Genomic DNA, 14,666 nt, shown 5'->3' with positions numbered 1-14,666 from the left:
TTTTCTGAAATGTGCAGGGTGGTTCATATTAGAAATGTATAATTTTAGAAGAAATGTCAGAGTTAAGTTTAATGCACATTCCATTCATAACTTTCTAACTTTAGGGTTCTGGGGCTGTGCTCCAAGTGGTTATACGGGCATTGTGGGTATCACTGGCAAGGCCAGTATTTGCTGCTGACTCCGAATTAAAATGGTGGTGGTGAGCTGCCTTCTTAAACCACTGCAATTGATCAGTTGTAGGTGCAATAGGGAGTCCCAGGCTACATACCATAGCTAGATAGGGGCTGGTTTAGCATACTGGGCTAAATCGCTGGCTTTGAAAGCAGACCAAGGCAGGCCACCAGCACGGTTAAATTCCCATACCAGCCTCCCGAACAGGTGCCGGAATGTGGCGACTAGGGGCTTTTCACAGTAACTTCATTTGAAGCCTACTTGTGACAATAAGTGATTTTCATTTTTCATTTTCATTTCATAATGTGCAGTGAAATAAATAAGCAAGTAATATGTTGAAGTCGCCCTGGTTGGGAGACAAAATATTGGCCAGGACACATTCCAAACGGCTGTCAAATATTACGTTCTTTCGCAATCAGAAACTTTGGTTAGCATCTCATCGAGTAAAACGGCACCTCTAACAGTATAGCACTCCTCAATATGTCACTTGCCTTCTGGGAGCGGAGAGAGCCAGAGCTGTAAGGGACACCTTGTACTGGGTCAGAGTATGAAGACAGCGTGAGGCTCAGGGAGCGTAGACAGCCGGACCTGCGTGGGACATCCACTGTTCAGGCAGCGTGCTGGATTTGGGAAAAAAAAGTTCAAGACTGTTGTCAGAGGAAAGCGGTGAGCTGATTGATTGGTGAGTAGCTGATGTTAGGGACCGTCTTTAAATTGCTGAAACTTAAATAACTGAATAAGACAACAGTTAGGGAACAGTTACTGCAGTTTATATCTCCTAAGGAAAGCAACACAGCTGGGGAGTGCAGTTGTATATTCTATTATATATACTATTGATGCGCGATCAATAACCACAGAAACAAAGGAGTAGTCCGAATTGAAAGCTTTAATCTACAAGATGTTCCCCCAGCAGCTTGAGTACAGAAAGAACGATGGCTGCTGGGAAACACGGGTTCTTATACTCTGCCTCGTGGGCGGAGCTACCTTAATCTCGACAAATGAGAAAGCAACACTTGGGCCAATGAGCAGCGAGCCTTCTCCACCAATAGCAGCTCACACTCCCAGGTACCGTAGTACCTCTACTCATACTACCACATTCACCCCTTGTTGAGAAAGGAACCGGCGGGGGGTGCTCGTTGAGAAGCCGGGGGTGGGGGGCATCCAGCCAGGACTCGTGGTCCGGTGCGGGTGGGACAAGATACTGGTAGTATGGCTAGTGATATGGGATTATACCTCTCCAACGGCAGCTGCCCACTGGCCCGTAACTATATACAGAGATGTGTTATCAAACGGCAAATTATTTACAGAGTCGGGAAAAAAAGGGCCCATTAAAAGTTCACATCCACTCGATCAGACGATCGGGGGCCTTGGACGTCCTCTGCAACCTGCGGAGCTTCGTCGGAGATGTTGGAGATGCGGGCGTCCATGACTCCGGGAGCGATGATCCGGTCCTCGTGGAGGTTTCCACACCCTTAGACGGAGCTGGTGAGGGCCGCGCCGTTGGGGGGGGGGGGTATCTGGTCCGCTAGGCGGCGCGGGAGAGGGAGTTGGCAGGCCAGGGAGGGGAGCGCCTGCGGGGAGCGGTTGGAGGGGGGTGGGGGGGGCTGGTGCCGGGGGCGATGGCAGGGAGACCGTGTCCTGTCGGCCGTCGGGGTACTCCACATACGCATATTGCGGGTTAGTGTGGAGCAGCTGGACCCTCTCGACCAATGGGTCCGACTTGTGCGCCCGATCGTGTTTCCGGAGCAGGATGGGCCCGGGGGCAGCCACCAGGTCGGGAGCGGGGTCCCTGAGGAAGATAAGAAGGTGTTTATGAGGCGTTTGATTGGTAGACATGCAAAGTAGCGACCGGATGGAGTGGAGGGCGTCTGGGAGGACCTCCTGCCAGCGGGAGACTGGGAGATTTCTGGACTGTAGGCCAGCAGGACGGTCTTCCAGACCGTGCCATTCTCCCTCTCGACCTGTCCGTTACCCCGAGGGTTATAATTGGTCGTCCTGCTTGAGGCAATGCCCTTGCTGAGCAGGAATTGACGCAGTTCGTCACTCATAAAGGAGGACCCCCTATCGCTGTGTATGTAAACGGGAAATCCGAACAGTGAGAAAATGCTGTGGAGTGCTATTATGATGGTGGTTGTGGTCATGTCGGGGCGGGGGATGGTGAACGGGAAGCGGGAGTACTCATCAATCACGTTGAGGAAGTACGTGTTGCGGTTGGTAGAGGGGAGGGGACCTTTGAAGTCCATGCTGAGGTGTTCAAAGGGACGGGAAGCCTTTATCAGATGCGCTTTTTCGGGGCGGTAGAAGTGCGGCTTGCACTCCGCGCAGATGTGGCAGTTCCTCGTGACTGTCCTGACCTCCTCGATGGAGTAGGGCAGGTTGCGGGTCTTTACAAAATGAAAGAAGCGGGTGACCCCCGGGTGGTAGAGGTCCACGTGGAGAGCCCTGTCCCGATACCCTGTCCTGTTGGCACAGGTGCCGCGGGACAGGGCATTGGGAGGCTCGTTCAGCTTCCCAGGATGATACAAAATGTCGTAGTTGTAGGTGGATAACTCGATCCTCCACCGCAAGATCTTGTCGTTTTTTTATCTTGCCCCGCTGTGCATTGTCAAACATGAAAGACCGTTGGTCTGTGAGGAGGGTGAACCTCCTGCCGGCCAGATAATGCCTCCAGTGCCGCACAGCTTCTACTATGGCCTGTGCTTCCTTCTCGACCGAGGAGTGGCGGATTTCGGAAGCATGGAGGGTACGGGAGAAGAAGGCCACAGGTCTGCCTGCTTGGTTGAGGGTGGCTGCCAGAGCTACGTCGGACGCGTCGCTCTCGACCTGGAAAGGGAGGGACTCGGCGATAGCGCGCATCGTGGCTTTTGCGATATCCGCTTTGATGCAGCTGAAGGTCTTGCGGGCCTCCATCACCAGGGGGAACGTGGCTGTTTAGATGAGGAGACGGGCTTTGTCGGCGTAGTTGGGGACCCACTGGGTGTAATACGAGAAGAAACCGAGGCAGCGCTTCAGGGCCTTGGAGCAGTGGGGGAGGGGGAACTCCATAAGGGGGGCGCATGCGTTCCGGGTCGGGGTCTATCACTCCATTTCGCCCTACGTAGCCGAGGATGGCCAGACGGTCGGTGCTAAACACGCATTTGTTCTTGTTATAAGTCAAATTTAGGAGTTTTGCGGTTTGGAGGAATTTGCGGAGATTGGTATCGTGGTCCTGCTGATTGTGGCCGGGGATGGTGACATTATCGAGATACGGGAAAGTTGCCCGTAAATCGTATCAGTCGAACATTCGGTCCATCTCTCGTTGGAAGACCGATACCCCGTTTGTGACACCGAAGGGAACCCTTGAAAAGTGGTAGAGCCGCCCGTCCGCTTTGAACGCAGTGCACTTGCGATCGCTCGCGCGGATGGGGAGCTGGTGGTAGGCGGACCTGAGGTCCACTGTGGAGAAGACCTTGTACTGTACGATCCTGTTGACCAGGTCGGATATACGGGGGAGAGGGTACGCGTCCAGCTGCGTAAACCTGTTGATGGTCTGACTGTAGTCTATGACCATCCTATTCTTCTTCCTGGTCTTTACCACCAGAACATGTGCTCGCCAGGGGCTGTTACTAGCCTCGATGACCCCTTCCTTCATAAGCCGTTGGGCCTCGAACCTGATGAAGACCCGGTCCTGGGCAATGTACCGTCTGCTCCTTGTGACGACAGGTTTGCAATCCGGGGTGAGGTTTGCAAACAAGGACGGGGGATCGACCTTGAGGGTCGCGAGGCTGCAGACAGTGAGGGGAGGTATAGGGCCGCTGAATTTAAATGTTGGGCTCTGGAGGTTACACTGGAAGTCTAACCCCAGGAGTGCAGCCACGCAGAGGTGGGGGAGGACGTAGAGTCTGTAATTTTTAAACTCCCTCCTCTGGACCGTGAGGTCTGCTATACAAAACCCCGTGATCTCCACTGAATGGGAGCCAGAGGCTAGGGCGATATTTTGCTTGACAGGATAGACAGGGAGAGCACAGCGTCTTACCGTGGTAGGGTGTACGAAACTCTCCGTGCTCCCGGAGTCCAGTAGGCAGGTCGTTTCGTGCCCGTTGAGCAGGACCTTCGTTGTTGCCGTAGAGAGGGTGCGGAGACGAGACTGGTCCAGATTGACTGAAGCGAGTCGTGGCAGATAGTCGGAGTCGTCATCGGGCGGTGCGTAGTCACCCGCAGGGTCCTTGGAGCCGATCCAAGATGGCAGCGCCCATCGGTTGCACATGGTGGGGGTGGACAAAATGGCGCACGTGGCGTCAGAAGCACAAAATGGTGCACCCGGAGGCCGCATGTGGCGTTGGGGGATGGGGGCAGAGAGGTTCGCGGGCTGCACGGGGCCCTTGGAGAGAGAGGAGGGGGAGTCCCGCGGTCGCTGCCCAGGACCGCAGTGGCCGCCTTGACCTGGCAGACGGACAAAAAGTGGCCTTTCTTCCCGCAGCCCTTGCAATTTGCCGACCGGGCTGGGCAACGTTGTAGGGGGTGTTTCGCCTGGCCGCAAAAATAGCAGCGGGGTCCCGCGGGTTTTTTGGGGTGTCCTGCGGCGCAGGCTTGGGGGGAGTCCGAGTCCATGGGGTGAGAGAGGCTGAATTCCATGCTGCCCAGGGGGCCGCCACGCGGTCGGGGGCGTATGAGCGGGCATTTCTGTTTGTGGCATCTAGGGACGTAGCGAGGGCTCGTGCCTCCGTGAGGCTCAAGGTTTCCCTTTCTAACCGTCTCTGGCGGATCTGTGGGGACTGCATGCCCGCAACAAAGGCGTCTCGAATGAGGAGTTCAGTGTGCTCATTTGCAGACACTTGTGGGCAGCCGCAGTTCCTCCCCAGTACGAGGAGCGCACGGTAAAAGTGCTGAGCGTAAACTTGATTTACCGGCCGGATGAAGTGTCCTTTGAGCAGTTCCATGGCCGTGTCGTAGTCGGATGTGTCCTCGATGAGCGTGTAGATGGCAGTGCCGACGCACGAGTGGAGGATGTGTAGCTTCTGCTCACTCGTCGGTACGTTTTCCGCCGTGCTGAGGTAGCTGTTGAAACAATGCAGCCAGTGCTTGAATGTGGCTGCTGCATTAGCTGCATGGGGGCTGAGTGGTAGACACTCCGGCTCGATGCGGAGATCCATCCTTTAAATTAGATTAAATTGATGCGCGATCAATAACCACAGAAACGAAGGAGTAGTCCGAATTGAAGGCTTTAATCTACAAGATGGTTCCCCAGCAGCTTAAGTACAGAAAGAACGATGGCTGCTGGTAAACACAGGTTCTTATACTCCGCCATGTGGGTGGAGCTACCTTCGTCTTGACCAATGAGAAAGCAACACTTGGGCCAATGAGCAGCGAGCCTTCTCCACCAATAGCAGCTCACACTCCCAGGTACCATAGTACCTCTAGTCATTCTACCACAACTATAATAATAATTGCATCTAAATTGTCAGAGAAAAAGGGCCCTAGTTAATACTTGTTAATATTACTTGCTGGCTCTGCTGGACAGCAGGGGAGGAAAAGGACAAAGTGAGCTATAGTGGTGGGGGATTCAATGGTGAGTAGAACGGACAGGTGTTTCTGTGGCCGTGAGCACAACTCCAGAATGGTATGTTTCCTCCCTGGTGCCAGGGTCAAGGATATCATGGAGTGGCTACAGGGCATTCTGAAACGGGAGGGTGATCAAACCAGAGGTCATAGTGCTTGGTGGCACAAATGACATATGTAGAAAGAGGGATGAGGTCCTGCAACGTGAATTTAAGGAGTTAGGCAGAAGGTTAAAAAACAGGACCACGGGCGAGTGAGCATAGAAATAGGAGGATAGGTCAGATAAATGTGTGGCTCGAGGGATGGTGTAGGAGGGAGGGCTTTAGATACTTGGATAATTGGGATCACTTCTGGGGCAGATGGGACATGTATAAGCGGGATGGGTTGCACCTGAATTGGAGGGGGACAAATATCCTAGCAGGGAGGTTTGTTCATGCTACTGGGCAGCGTTTAAACTAATTTGGAAGGGGGTGGGGTGGGATCCAAAGTAACAGTACAGTGGGTGAGACGATGGAGTCAAATATAGAGGAAAAAACAGGCAACTCCAGTGGGCAGAGCAGACAGGGGTATGAGAAGGCACATGGGGAGATTGTTCGACTAAACTGCATTTGTTTCAATGCAAGGAGCCTGACGGGTAAGACTGATGAACTCAGAGTGTTGATGAGCACATAGAATTATGACATTCTTGCAATCACAGAAACCTGGTGAAACCTGGTTGAAAGAAGGGCAGGACTGGCAGCTGAACATCCCAGGGCATTGATGTTTCAGGCGTGATAGAGGGGTAGGTAAAAGAGGAGGAATTACATAATTGATTAGGGAGAACATCACGGCAGTACTCAGGGATGATATCTTAGTAGGGTTCTCAAATTAAGCCATATGGGTAAAACGTAGTAACACATTGCTGGGAGTGTAAATAGGCCCCCAAACAGTCAGAAAGAGATGCAAGGACAGATTTGGGCAGCACGGTAGCATGATGGTTAGCATAAATGCTTCACAGCGCCAGGGTCCCAGGTTCGATTCCCGGCTGGTCACTGTCTGTACGGAGTCTGCACGTCCTCCCCGTGTGTGCGTGGGTTTCCTCTGGGTGCTCCGGTTTCCTCCCACAGTCCAAAGATGTGCGGGTTAGGTGGATTGGCCAGGCTAAATTGCCCTTAGTGTCCTAAAAAAATAAGGTTAATGGGGGTTGTTGGGTTACTGGTATAGGGTGGATGCGTGGGCTTGAGTAGGGTGATCATTGCTCGGCACAACATTGAGGGCCGAAGGGCCTGTTCTGTGCTGTACTGTTCTAATTCTAATTCTAATTCTAATATGCAGGCAAATCTCTCAGAATTGTAAGAAAAATTGGGTAATAATAGTAGGGGATTTCAACTTCCCCAATATTAACTGGGAGAAGCAAAGTGTGAAAGGCTCAGAGGGGGTGGAAATCTTAAAATGCATCCAGGAGAGTTTTTTATGCCAATAGGTAGGAAGTGCAATAAGGGAAAGGGCGGTACTGGATCTAGTTTTAGGAAATGAAGTCGGGAAAGTAGGTGGATGAAGTTTCAGTGGGGGAGCATTTTGGAAACAGTGACCATAATTCAGTAGAATTTAAGGTAGTTAAGAAATGGGACAAAGGACTTCCGGTGGCGGCGATGACGTAGGAAGCCGTACATTTGGGAACTCCCGTTTTAAACGGACTTTTCGGCTCTTTTTAGAGCCCAAAACGGAAGCTTTTCGACGTCTCCCGGTGGGAGAAGGTGTGCTGATCGACTTTCCCCGCAGTCCATGATTCGAACTCGGAGTGGAAAGGGGGAAAAAACGGCAGCAGCTCCCCAGAAAAAACGGGGGAAGGAATCCAAGATGGCAGCCGGCGGAGCTCCAGAGGAGTGGAAGCAGTGGGCCCTGGAGCAACAAGCTGCTCTCCTGCGCTGTTTTGCAGACTTCAAGGCTGAGGTACTGAGCTCTCTGCAGGAAACGAACAGAAGGCTGTCGGAGATTCAGACGACCCAGGGTGCTGCCATCAAGGAGTTGCAGACGCAGGCCACTGAACGAGAGGGGGAGGCCGGGATCCTCGTGAGTAAGGTGGAGGGACATGAGGCACTCCACAAGAAGTGGTAGGAATGCTTTGAGGAGCTTGATCACCGCATGAGGCGGAAAAATCTGCGGATCTTGGGCCTTGCGGAGGGGCTGGAGGGGTCGGACCTGACAACCTACGTGGCTACGATGCTGAACTCGCTAGTGGGGGACGGGTCTTTCCATCTGCCCTTGGAGCTGGAGGGAGCACACAGAGTACTGGCCAGGAGGCCTAAGGAGAATGAACCCCCGCGTGCGGTGCTGGTGAGGTTCCACTGGTTCAGTGATCGGAAGTGTGCGCTGCGCTGGGCCAAGAAAGTGAAGAGCAGCAATTGGGAGAATGGGGTAGTACGGATCTACCAGGATTGGAGTGCGGAGGTGGCTAAGCGGCGGTCCGGATTTAGTCGGACGAAAGAGGTGCTTTACAGGAAAAAGATAAAGTTCGGAATGTTGCAGCCCGCGCGCCTGTGGGTAACTTATTCGGACTGGCATTATTATTTCGATTCCCCGGAGGAGGCGTGGGCCTTCGTGCGGACGGAGAAACTGGACTTGAACTAGGGGTTGGGGGTTGCAGAGTCGGTAGTAATACTTTATTGCTGGATTCTGCTGTTGCTGTGTTCTCTTTTTTTTGTACTTTTGCAATTTTGATATGATTATTTATGGTGGTGTTGTTCTGTTATTTTTTTTGCTGTGTGGCATTGTTTGAGTTTTGTATCTTGCGGGGAGGGTTGGGGGGGTTTGTTGTATTCTATGTCGGGTTGGGGATAAGGAGTGGGCTGGTATTCGGCAGCTGCGTCAGAAGGGTGTGGTGGGGCAGTGCGAAAGCGTGGGCTTTCCTCTGATTTCCTGCGCTGCGGGGCTGGGGGGGTGGAGATGATGACGGGGGGGAGGCGGGGCCTTAACTGGTTCTTCCCCGCGCTGGAGCGGTGCCTGGAGGAGGGATAGATTGGGGGATGATCCCACTTTGGGAGGGGTCGGGTTATTGGCGGGGGTTTCCGGGGTCAGCAGAAGTTAGCTGACCCACGGAAGTACAATGGAGGACGGTTCACGGCTAGGAGGGAATACCAGGTTGCTGCTGGTAGGGTCAGGAACGAGCTGGTGGGGGCTGGGGGGGACGGAGGTGAGGTGTTGTCGCTGTGGGGACTGGGTCGGGCAGGGGGTGCTGGCCTGGGGCGGGCAGTCGACGGGCTATGGCTAGTCGACGGGGGAGGGGGGCGGGACGCCCTCTGATTCGGTTGGTCACCTGGAATGCGAGAGGATTGAATGGGCCGGTGAAGCGGTCGAGGGTACTTGCTCATCTGAAGGGGCTAAAGGCAGATGTGGCAATGCTTCAGGAGACCCACCTGAAGGTGGCGGACCAGGTCCGTCTGAGGAAGGGATGGGTGGGGCAGGTTTTCCACTCTGGGTTGGATGTGAAGAACCGGGGAGTGGCGATTCTGGTGGGGAAAAATGTGTTGTTTGAGGCATCGGAGGTGGTGGCGGATAAGGGGGATAGGTATGTTATGGTTAGGGGCAGGCTACAAGGAGAGAAGGTGGTACTTGCTAGTGTGTATGCCCCAAATTGGGACGATGCGGGCTTTATGAGGCATATGTTGGGACGGATCCCGGATCTGGAGGCGGGAGGTCTGATCATGGGGGGAGACTTCAATACGGTGTTGGATCCTTCACTTGATCGGTCCAGCTCTAGGACGGGTAGGAGGCCGGCGGCGGCCAAGGTACTGAGAGGGTTTATGGACCAGATGGGTGGGGTGGATCCATGGAGGTTTGTGAGGCCGAGGGCACGCGAGTACTCTTTCTTCTCCCACGTACATAGGGTCTACTCACGGATAGACTTCGTGGTGAGTAGGGGACTGATTCCGAGAGTGGAGGAAGCCGAGTATTCTGCCATTGAAATCTCCGACCACGCTCCGCATTGGATAGAGTTGGAGATGGGGGAGGTGCGGGACCAGCGCCCATTGTGGCGGTTGGATGTGGGGTTGTTGGCGGAGGAGGAGGTGTGTAGGAGGGTCCGGGCAAGTATTGAGGGATACCTCGAGGTGAATGATACGGGAGAGGTTCAGGTGGGGGTGGTCTGGGAAGCCCTGAAGGCAGTGATTCGTGGGGAGCTGATAGCCATCCGGGCACACAGGGAGAGGAGTGAGAGGGATAGACTGGTGGGAAAGATGCTGGAGGTAGACAGGAGGTACGCAGAGGCACCAGAGGAGGGACTGTTGGGGGAGAGGCGCAGCCTGCAGGCTAAATTTGATTTGCTGACCACTAGAAAGGCAGAGGCACAGTGGAGGAAGGCACAAGGGGTAGTGTACGAACATGGTGAAAAGGCGAGTAGGATACTGGCTCATCAGCTCCGCAAGCGGGATGCGGCTAAGGAAATTGCTGGAGTGAGAGATAAGAGTGGGAATGTGGTGTGGAAAAGGGTAGAGGTTAATGAGGTCTTCAAGGACTTTTACGGGGAACTGTATCGGTCGGAGCCAACGGGGGAGAGGAGGGGAATGGAGAGGTTCCTTGGCTGGCTTTCTTTCCCGAAGGTGCAGGAGGAGCAGGTGGAGGGGTTGGATGCGCCGATTGAGCTGGAGGAGCTAGTTAAGGGGACCGGGCAGATGCAGTCAGGGAAGGCACCGGGGCCGGATGGGTTCCCGGTGGAATTTTATAAAAAGTTTGTGGACCTAGTGGGCCCCTTGCTGGTGCGGACACTTAATGAAGCGTGGGAAGGGGGGACTTTGCCCCCCGACAATGTCGCGGGTGCTGATCTCGTTAATTTTAAAGAGGGACAAGGACCCCCAGCAGTGTGGTTCATACAGGCCCATATCTCTCCTCAACGTAGATGCCAAGGTGCTGGCAAAAATCCTGGCCACCAGGATAGAGTACTGTGTGCCAGGGGTTGTGCATGAGGACCAGACAGGTTTTGTGAAGGGAAGGGAGCTGAACACGAATGTGCGGAGATTGTTGAATGTCATTATGATGCCGGCGATTGAGGGGGTGGCAGAGATAGTGGTGGCGCTGGATGCGGAGAAGGCCTTCGATAGAGTGGAGTGGGGGTACTTATGGGAGGTGTTGGGGAGGTTTGGATTTGGTGGAGGGTTCATTAGATGGGTAAGGCTGTTATATGAGGCCCCGATGGCGTGCGTGGCCACGAATGGGAGGAGGTCGGAGTACTTCCGGCTTTACCGAGGGACCAGGCAGGGTTGCCCCCTGTCCCCCTTGTTGTTTGCACTGGCAATCGAGCCGCTGGCGATGGCGTTGAGAGATTCAGAGAGGTGGAGAGGTTTGGTGCGAGGTGGGGAGGAACATCGGGTGTCGTTGTATGCTGATGACCTGTTACTGTATGTGGCGGTCCCGGTGGGAGGGATGCCGGGGGTGATGGAGCTGCTAGCTGAGTTTGGGGACCTTTTCAGGTTATAAACTAAATTTAGGCAAGAGTGAGGTGTTTGTGGTGCACCCTGGAGACCAGGAGGAAGGAATTGGTAGGCTCCCGCTTAGGCGGGCAGGGGAGAGCTTTAGGTACCTGGGGGTTCAGGTGGCCAGGGACTGTGGGACTCTTCACAAACATAATTTCACCAGGCTTGTGGATCAGATGGAGGAGGAGTTCAAGAGGTGGGACATGCTGCCATTGTCATTGGCGGGGAGGGTGCAGTCCGTCAAAATGACGGTGCTTCCGAGGTTCTTGTTCCTCTTTCAGTGCCTGCCCATCTTTATCCCCAGGGCCTTCTTTAGGAGAGTGACTAGCAGTATTTTGAGCTTTGTGTGGGCACATGGGACTCCGAGAGTGAAGAGGGTGTTCCTGGAGTGAGGGAGGGATAGAGGCGGGCTGGCGCTGCCCAACCTTTTGGGGTACTATTGGGCGGCCAATGTGTCAATGGTGCGTAAATGGGTGATGGAGGCGGGAGGGGCGGCGTGGAAAAGAATGGAGATGGCGTCATGTAGAGGTACGAGCCTGGGTGCCATGGTAACGGCACCGTTGCCACTCTCCCCTAAGAGGTTTACCACGAGCCCGGTGGTGGCGGTGACCCTAAGAATCTGGGGACAGTGGAGACGGCATAGGGGGGAAACAGGGGGCTTGATGGAGGCTCCATTGGGTGGCAATCATCGGTTCATTCCGGGGAACAAGGATGGGGGATTTAGGGGGTGGCAAAGGGTGGGCATCAGTAAATTGAGGGACCTGTTTATTGGCGGGAGGTTTGCAGGCCTGGGGGAACTGGAAGATAAATTTGGGCTTCCCCAAGGGAACATGTTCAGATACTTGCAGGTAAAGGCATTTGCTAGGCGACAGGTAGAGGGATTCCCTTTGCTGCCCTCGCGGGGGACGATGGACAGAGTGCTTTCGGGGGTGTGGGTCGGAGAAGGGAAGGTGTCTGACATCTATAAGGTAATGCAGGAGGTGGAGGGGTCGTCAGTGGAGGAGCTGAAGGCTAAATGGGAGGAGGAACTCGGGGAGCAGATAGAGGACGGAACTTGGGCGGATGCCTTGGAGAGAGTCACCTCTTCCTCCTCATGTGCGAGGTTTAGTCTCATCCAATTTAAGGTGCTGCACCGGGCCCACATGCCCGGGACTAGGATGAGTAGGTTCTTTGGGGGTGAGGACAGGTGCACCAGATGTTCGGGAAGTCCAGCGAACCACGCCCATATGTTCTGGGCATGACCAGCACTGGAAGAATTCTGGAAGGGGATGGCGGGGATGGTGTCGAGGGTGGTTGGATCCAGGGTCAAACCAGGGTGGGGACTCGCGCTTTTTGGAGTTCCGGTAGAGCCGGGAGTGCAGGAGGCGAAAGAGGCCGGTGTCCTGGCCTTTGCGTCCCTAGTAGCCCGACGAAGGATCTTGTTACAGTGGAAGGATGCGAGGCCCCCAAGTGTGGAGACCTGGATCAGTGACATGGTGGGATTTATAAACTTGGAAAGGGTCAAATTTGCCCTGAGAGGATCAGTACAAGGGTTCTATAAATGATGGCAGCCTTTTCTGGACTTCCTGGCTCAAAGATAGGTATCTTGGTCAACAGCAGCAGCAACCCGGGGGGGGGGGGGGGGGGGGGGGGGGGGGGGGGGGGGGGGGGGGGGGGGGGGGGGGGGGGGGGGGGGGGGGGGGGGGGGGGGGGGGGGGGGGGGTGGGGGGGGGTGGGGGGGGGGGTGGGGGGGGGGGGGGGGGGGGGGGGGGGGGGGGGGGGGGGGGGGGGGGGGGGGGGGGGGGGGGGGGGTGGGGGGGTGTAAGGGGGTGGGGTGTTCCTTATTGTAGTTTCTACTATGTAACTTAATATTGTGTAATTTGCGTTGTTAAAATGCTGGGTTGTGTCATGGAGGTGGGGGCGAATGTTTATGATTGCTAATATTATTGTTATTTTTGGTATTTTATTATGGTTCGTTGTTGTATAAATTCAAAATTTTTCAATAAAAATTATTTAAAAAAAAGAGAATGGGACAAGATAGGCCTCAAATTAAGATTCTTAATTGGGGAAGGGCAATTTTAATAAATAAGACGGGATCGGTCAAAATTAACTGGGAGCAGCTACTTGCAGAACAATCTACATCAGAGCAGTGGGATTCATTCAAAAAGGAAACAGAGAGAGCACAGGGCCAACATGTCCCCATGATAGTGAAGGGTGGGAGCAATAAGTCCAAAGAACCCTGGATGTCAAGGGATATCGAGGGTTGGATAAGGAAAAAAAAGGGAGGCTCATGGCAGATACCAAGGGCTCAAAACAGCGGATGCACTAGAAGAATATAGAAAGTGCAGGGATTACTAAGAAATAAATTAGGAGAACGAAGAGGGGGCATGAAAAAGCACTAAAGGAAAATCCAAAGAAGTTTTAGAAGTATATTAAGGGAAGGAGGTTGACAAGGTGAGAGGGGAAAGGTTTAAGGGAGATGTGAGTGGAAAGTTTTTTACGCAGAGGGTGGTGGGTGCCTGGAACGCTTTGCCAGCGGAGGTGGCAGAGGCGGGCACGATAGCATCATTTAAGATGCATCTAGACAGATATATGAACGAGTGGGAACAGAGGGAAGTAGATCCTTGGAAAATAGGCGACAGGTTTAGATAAAGGATCTGGATCGGCGCAGGCTGGAAGGGCCGAAGGGCCTGTTCCTGTGCTGTAATTTCCTTTGTTTTTTTTTCCAGGGTAAGAGTAGGGGCCATTAGAGACCAACGTAACAATTTCTGTGTGGAAGCAGAAGATATAGATGAGGTTATAAACGAGTGCTTTGCATCTGTGTTCATTACGGAGATAAATGATTAGGGCAGCAGGGTAGCATGGTGGTTAGCATAAATGCTTCACAGCTCCAGGGTCCCAGGTTCGATTCCCATCTGGGTCACTGAGGCACTCTCAATACGACACGAAAGTTAGGTCAGTAATCAAAGGCTTTAATAGCAGTGACAATGGCAGCCTCCATGAGAAGTGTGCTCGCAAAAATGGAGTCTCATCTTAAGTACTGTTTCCCAGGGGGCGTAGCCAGAGGCGGAGTCCCCCAGGGTTCCAAGCCTCTTAAAGGGGCATGTATTCCGATCATCACAAGCCTCTTAAAGGGGCAAGGTATTCTGATCATCACAGTCACTGTCTGTGGAGTCTGCACGTCCTCCCCCTGTGTGCGTGGGTTTCCTCCGGGTGCTCCGGTTTCCTCCCACAGTCCAAAAGATGTGCGGGTTAGGTGGATTGGCCATGCTAAATTGCCCGTAGTGTCCTAATAAAGGTAAGGTTAAGGGGGGGGGGTTGTTGGGTTACGGGTATAGGGTGGATACGTGGGTTTGAGTAGGGTGATCATGGCTCGGCACAACATTGAGGGCCGAAGGGCCTGTTCTGTGCTGTACTGTTCTATGTTCTATGTATAGAAATCAGGAAGGTGTATTGTAATTTACTTGATCAACTTAACATAGAGAGGGAGGAGGTATTAATAGTTTTAATGGGCCTAAAAGTGGATAAATC

At 53.7% G+C, this 14,666-nt stretch overlaps 1 protein-coding gene across 1 annotated transcript in view; it reads right to left on the bottom strand.

Moving 5' to 3' along the window:
- The window catches only part of LOC119962987 (toll-like receptor 6), a 37,735-nt gene that overhangs the window by 17,534 nt on the left and 5,535 nt on the right, over positions 1–14,666 (bottom strand). Inside the window, 1 exon segment of the mRNA XM_038791409.1 lies at positions 663–791. The gene's annotated coding sequence lies outside the window, so the exon portion shown is untranslated.

Source organism: Scyliorhinus canicula, chromosome 3, assembly GCF_902713615.1.
Source record: "Scyliorhinus canicula chromosome 3, sScyCan1.1, whole genome shotgun sequence".
Classification (NCBI taxonomy): domain Eukaryota; kingdom Metazoa; phylum Chordata; class Chondrichthyes; order Carcharhiniformes; family Scyliorhinidae; genus Scyliorhinus; species Scyliorhinus canicula.
The sequence above is the reverse complement of the archived record's forward strand: the minus strand, read 5'-3'. Positions and strand labels throughout refer to the sequence as shown.